The sequence below is a fragment of the Myotis davidii genome, unplaced genomic scaffold, assembly GCF_000327345.1.
Source record: "Myotis davidii unplaced genomic scaffold, ASM32734v1 scaffold1332, whole genome shotgun sequence".
Classification (NCBI taxonomy): Eukaryota; Metazoa; Chordata; class Mammalia; order Chiroptera; family Vespertilionidae; genus Myotis; species Myotis davidii.
Genome location: NW_006283155.1, coordinates 51,261 through 57,794, shown reverse-complemented (window position 1 = coordinate 57,794; position 6,534 = coordinate 51,261). Strand labels below are relative to the sequence as shown.

The following is a 6,534-nucleotide window of genomic DNA, read 5'->3' as shown; positions in this document are numbered from 1 at the left end:
CCCCATCCGCCCACTTCCCACCCTCCCCACCTCCCCCTTTCCCAGGACCCTGACCTCCGGGAGAGCACGCGGTTCCCTTTCCCGCCGCCAGAGGCCAGATTTCACATTCCCGTGACCTGCGCTTTGGCTGAAGGTCGCTCAGCCTCTTGGCACCAGCTCCAGGGGCCTCTCCTGGCCTCCAGGGAGCAAGGGCCGTCCTTCCCCCTCCCCCTGCTGTCTGGGTGGGAAGGTCTGTCCAGACCAGTGCTAGCCACCTATCTCTCTCTCTCTCTCTCTCTCTCTCTCTCTCTCTCTCTCTCTCTCTCTATATATATATATATATGTAAATCTGTAAGTAAGGATAAAGATGTGCTGTAGACCTGGATATAGATGCATCTTAGTGGTTCCAGTTCTCTGGAGAACACTAATACGTTGGTGAAACTGGAATGAAATAGAGTTCAGTTCATAACTATGCATCATTGTTGGTTCATTAATTGTGACAAATGTACCATAATAATAGGAAATGTTGATAATAGGAAGCAACTTTTCTGTACATTTAAAACTGTTCTAAAATTAAAAACTTCTATTTTAAAATGCATTGAACCCCTCTATACATTTAAGTGTATTTTACCAGTAACTACTTTACAAGAAGACCAATAAAAAATGTTATCTTTATTTATTTTAATGTGAATAATATAATAATCTCAGAAAGTGCTAGTAAACTATGAAGTTCACAGTTTATATGAAATTATAGAGAAATGTGGAATTAATATGTGATTTAAAATAAAAAATGAAAAAATATTACCTAGGTGGCAACATTTATAAGGGCGTTATTTTTAAATGATTACAATAAATTTCAATAGTTATATCTTATAAATAATAACATAAACTTGCTTTATATGAATTTTTTTTTAGGACAGCCTATGTGAAGCAAAATACAACCACAGGGTGTTCCCAAAAATGTATGCACACACACTTTGAATAATTATAAAAGCAGTGTTTGTTAAAATACATTTCATTTTCAAATTGTAATAGAACCAGCTGCTAAAGTGTGTGTACATTTTTGGGGACAACCTGTATATTAATATATTTGACTGGATTAACATTTTATGCGATACTACTGGACCACCACTAGATGTCAATCTTTCCCATCTTTTGTCACTGAAAGCCATGCCAGATGGATTTTAATGTGCTTTTGTTGCTATTTGCAAAATGTAGGATGTAGTGAAGATTCATTTCAGTGCAGATGCAGAATCCTGTTTAGATAGGAAATCACTTTTGCAGCGAGCAATAGCTAGTATGCACAGCCAGCAGAAAGCATCCAGATGCTGACACGCACCGTGGATGAATGCTCTCACTCCCGCAGGCAAACAGGGTCCCGAAACTACATACCTTACTTCTCAACTCACAACCGCCGGAAAGGTGGCTACTTTTTTGTCCAGGAGAGCAATATTAAGTTACCAAGGGCAAACACTTTTATATAGATCTGTTCAGTCTGACTTCAAAAGCTTACCCTTTTTAAGATTCATCTCAGATCATATTTGCAGATTTTTGCTCTCACCTTCCTTTTTCATAAGATGTTCTATGACCATCGATAGTCAATTTATCAAGTATCCTATATAATAAAAGGCTAATATGCAAATAGACCGAACAGCAGAACAACCGAACAACTGGTCACTATGACATGCACTGACCACCAGGGGGTGCACGCAGAACTTGGTGGGTGTCAGCATTAGGCAGCAGAGCGCAGAACATGGCCAAGGCGGGGTGCCAGTCACTGTCATCCAGGCAAGCCTCTGGTGGTTACTGAAAATTCTTTGCTCCCACCTGCAGTGGTCCCACCTGGCTCTCACACCTGCTGCTGGCACCCGATTCCAGCCCTGATTGCTCAGTACCATCAGCGGGTGTGAGCAGCGGCTGCCGGCCCTAATTGTCCCTGAGGGCTTCTCCACCTCCCCCTGCTCCTGAGGGGCGATCGGGGCAGCAGCTGCTGCTTGCATCCGCTGACAGTGCCAGCTCTGCTCGCACCCGCTGCTGGCACTGGCCCCAATCGCTCTGCACTGTCAGCGGGTGCAAGTGGGGCCGACACCATCAGCTCATGGGAGTGGTGGTGGTGGGAGCAGGGCTGCTGGAAGACAGGGGACCAGGTCCACAGCATGAGGGGCCAGGTGGTGGTGCGGAGGATGGGCCAAGACCCGCCCCTGTGCCCACTGCAGCCTTACAGCCCACAGTTCCTTTCAAGGTGCACGAATTCATGCACTGGGCCCCTGGTGTTCTATAACAATATTTGCTAACATTTCTTTAATACTTGCCACATCCCAGGCCATTTTTAACACCGTTGTTAGTGCATTTAAGCTTCACAATAATTCTTTGAAGGGGGAAAGACTGTTAGTAGCATTCCACAGATTTGTAAACTGAGGCACAGAGAAGTTGATGGTTTGGCAGAGCCACAGTCTAGCTTAGGCCATTGGTGACAGACCTTACACCATACTTCTATGTAGGGCACCCCCCACAAAGCCCCTGCCAAAAATACCGAGAAGCTAAAGCTCACTATATTTAGCAAAGAATAAAAAGTAGTTTTAAAATTTAGAGGAATGCTGTATCTAAAAAGAGATAGCAGAAGGAAAAATTATCAGATTTTTAATGTGAAGAGTAAAATACTTAGGGTCCTAAGTAATCTATGTGGTCTACAGCTTATATAAAATAGTAGAAGGATAAAGAATTAGTATATTATTCAAAACAAAACACCTATATTGATTATTTAGAAATGTAACAACTTCAAAATGAGTGCTGAAATATATCCTGGACAATAATTATTAGGTGAGATCATAGGAAATTGCCAGTAGTATGCTCTTTTTGAACCAGAAAACAGAAACTTTATGTTACAATCTTATACCTTGGATAAATGGGTTCAATAACATTTGTTAACATTCAATATTTTTTTCTCACTTTTAAGCATTTACTTTATGATACATTTATCAGTAGAAAGTGAAAGAAAGAATATATATCTATAATAATAAAAGCGTAATATGCTAATTAGACCAGACAGCCGAACGACTTTCCAAACACCATTCCGGACATCCTTCCGGATGAAGCTGCAGAGGCAGGGGGCAAAGAAGAGGTGGTTAGGGGCGATCAGGCAGGCAGGCAGGTGAGTAGTTAGGAACCAGCAGTCACGGATTGCGAGAGGGATGTCCTGCAGGATCGGGCCTAAACTGGCAGTCGGACATCCCCCGAGGGGTCCCAGATTACGAGAGGGTGCAGACTGGGCTGAAGAACACCACCCCCACCCCCACCCCCATGTACGAATTTTGTGCACCAGGCCTCTAGTAATTAAATAAAAACCCACAAACAATCCAAAAACTGTTCTATAAATATTTTTATAAAGAATTTATCAGGCTTTCAAAGGGAAAACAGCCCCTAGTTCTATTCTATGAAGAGTTCAATTTCCCAAACTGCAACATCAAAATAGTCAAATTTTCCCCTAAAAATGTTTTTTAATATTTGATTTCATTTATTCTTTTAATTAGTAGAGCAGAAAACAAAGACCTCGTAATAATTGATGGATCAGTATAATGTGTCAATTTCATTTTATGGGTTAAAGTCTGCTAGGTCTGATGTTATAAAAGCTACACTAGCTTCCTTTACATTAGAATTTTCACTTCATCCATACAATTATATTCAACCTTTCTGTATTCTTACGTTTAAACTGTGTCATTGATAACCAATATAAAGTTGTTGCTTACAGCTTACATTCAGAGGAGATTAAATTTGCCTCTACAGCAGACTGGGCTGGGAGCTATAAGCATCCAAATCATCCTGATCCAATAAAAATTAAGACGATTTCAATCTGGGGTTAGGTCTCTCTTAGACTGGTCTCTTTCCATCTCATCCTAACTCGTGTGTGTGTGTGGCTGGGGGCGGGGTGTTCTGTTCATTGTCTAGCTTTTCTAGTTAACACTCAGGTGGTGGTTGGTTTCAAACTATCTAGTCTGTCATTAATGGAAATAAAAGTAAGGAAAGTTTTGTAGTGAAATATTTTACAATGTGTGATATAAGTCACCATCATCTCCCAAGAAAATCTTTAATAAAATATACATTTCCCCCCCCACTCCCCCAATGCTTTTAATGCAAGAATAACTTACTAATGCTTTTTGGTGAAAATAGGGTTTCATCCTGCTTCCTGGTCAGCCTGAGACAAAAACAGGATTCCAACTGGAACAAGTATATGGATTAAGCGTGTATTTGGGATGGGAGTACCGGCACACACACGAGACGCTCAGCTCAAAGTGTCTCATAATTTTAGCTAGCTAGTTCAGACAATAAATTCTAAAAATGGAACTTATGTTGCGCAAGGTCAGCTACTGTCACTGCTTTGCATAAAATGGTGGTTTCATAACAAAAGACAAGAAAGTGACACATATTTGCTATTGCATAACTTTGAAACCTCATTGTAAGAAATTCAAGTTAGTGATTAATTTAAAAATTGTCACTTTTATGAATCTTTAAAACAAATACCTTGTTAGTTTTAGATGATCAAAATCACATCATTTATGTTGGAAATCAATAAGCAAGAGAGATACAAATTGTTAAATGGTATGTGAAAGAAATATACTCATTGGATGAACATCATATAAGGGCCTGGCAAGGATTACAGTTGTAGATATTTAATTATAAGGCATCTTCTAAAGACACCTTTAAGTGAAATGTCTAATTAGGGAAATTCTAATGTGCAGGTATATTCTTTCCTCTTGCAAGGGCCATAGCTAATTTTCTTTTTTCTAGTAAGACATGTTTGCTCATTACTGCCTTACTAGAATGAATAAAATATTTGACTTGCTATTAAATAATAAACTAGAGTTCACCAATGCTTTAAGTAAGTCATGCTTTTTATGCTAAAATTCATTTGTTATCTGTATGTCAAGTGGATAAAATTAAGCTTTAAATTTGGTTTTATCAGTATTAATAGGAATATTATTCTGAGGAAGTTAGTTTTAGGTTACCTATTATCATAATTTTTATTTTTCAAAATTATTTTAATTGGAAAGTACAATTTTTTAGAGTAGATCTGCTACAGGAAAAATACCACCAACTACCTTAGAAGTAGATTTTACTTTTCATTACCATCTTAAATAATTTGTTAAAAAACAAACTACTTGGTTACACATATTGTGGATAATATACTGCCTGCATTTGCTTCTTACATTTCCCACAGATTAGCCATGTGAAATTAGACCAATTGTTTTCCTTTCTTATTCTCAACTTTTTCATCTGTAGGATGAAATAACATTCCTACCTTGTATGTTTGGGGGATTCATGATAATGTCTACAGATGCATGCAGCATCTGGCAACTAGTAGATATGGAAAAGCCAGCTGTTATTTTAAATGCTAAGAAGCTTACATTTGTACAATAATACATATTTCAGCAATGCTCATGTCAGTGAAATGTGATTACAAACATGTCAAATTTAGTAAGTAAAATGAAAGTCTGACTGAGGTAGGCCTTTTCTTGAGACTATCACCTTCTTTATAATATACTAGAGGCCTGGTGCATGAAATACGTGCACGGGGGGTGGGGGTGTCCCTCAACCCAGCCTGTACCCACTCCAATCCAGGATCCTTAGGGAGAAATCCAACTGCCAGCAGTAAGACATCCCTCCCACAATCCAGGACCACTGGCTCCTAACCACTCACCTGCCTGCCTAATGCCTCCAACTGTCCTACCCTGATGGCCTGGTTGCCCCCAACGGCCCTTGCCTGGCCACCTGGTTGCCCCCAACGGCCTTCCCCTGCAGGCCTGGTTGCCCCCAACTGCCCTCCCTAATTAGATGTCGGATATCCGGAAGATGGCCGGTCAACCTAGTCTAATTAGTATATTACCCTTTTATTAGTATAGATAGATTATATAGGATAGGATTGCTTAAATGAGCATATGCACTATACTGCCAAACCTATCATTAAAAAATTGAACCACTTTCTTATACCTTACACCAAATAGCCGTTGCCCTTAAAACCCCTCCTCAACCCTCACCTTAGGTTCTGCCTTCGCAGTTCACCCAGATTAGGTTCTGATTGGTCAGTTTCTATGCCAGTCAGCATCAAGAGCTCTGCCTCCTAGGCAGCCATTGGCTCCTCGCAGTTCACCCAGATTTGGTTCTGATTGGTCAGTTTCTATGCCAGTCAGCGTCAAAAGCTCCACCTCCTAGGCAGCTCTGGGAAATCCAGAACAGCCACGCCTTCACATCAGCCCTTCAGTCACGCCCCCAGTCCACTACTGGGTGTACCTCTGGACATTCTGAGAGGTGGCATCTCAGATCTGTGATGGTGGAATTTTGAATTCTCATTCCTGACCTAATCTTCTTACAGTCAAACTCTGTGAAGGCAAGCATTTGTCTTGTTCATTCTTAGTTCACTCATAGACTTTACCTGTGTCTATGCATCTATGCTAGCACTGCATGGTGAGTGGTCAAACAGTCATTTTGGTCATCACAATCACTGCCTTTATATATATACTAGAGGCCCGGTGCTCAAAAATTTGTGCACTCGTGGGAGGG

General features: G+C 40.5%; 1 protein-coding gene across 1 annotated transcript in view; it reads right to left on the bottom strand.

Annotated features, from left to right (window-relative positions):
• The window catches only part of FAM149A (family with sequence similarity 149 member A), a 29,209-nt gene extending 29,139 nt beyond the window's left edge, over positions 1 to 70 (bottom strand). Inside the window, exon 1 of the mRNA XM_006753500.2 lies at positions 55 to 70. The gene's annotated coding sequence lies outside the window, so the exon portion shown is untranslated. The remainder of the gene's footprint in view (positions 1 to 54) is intronic.
• Positions 71 to 6,534: the final 6,464 nt, after the last annotated feature.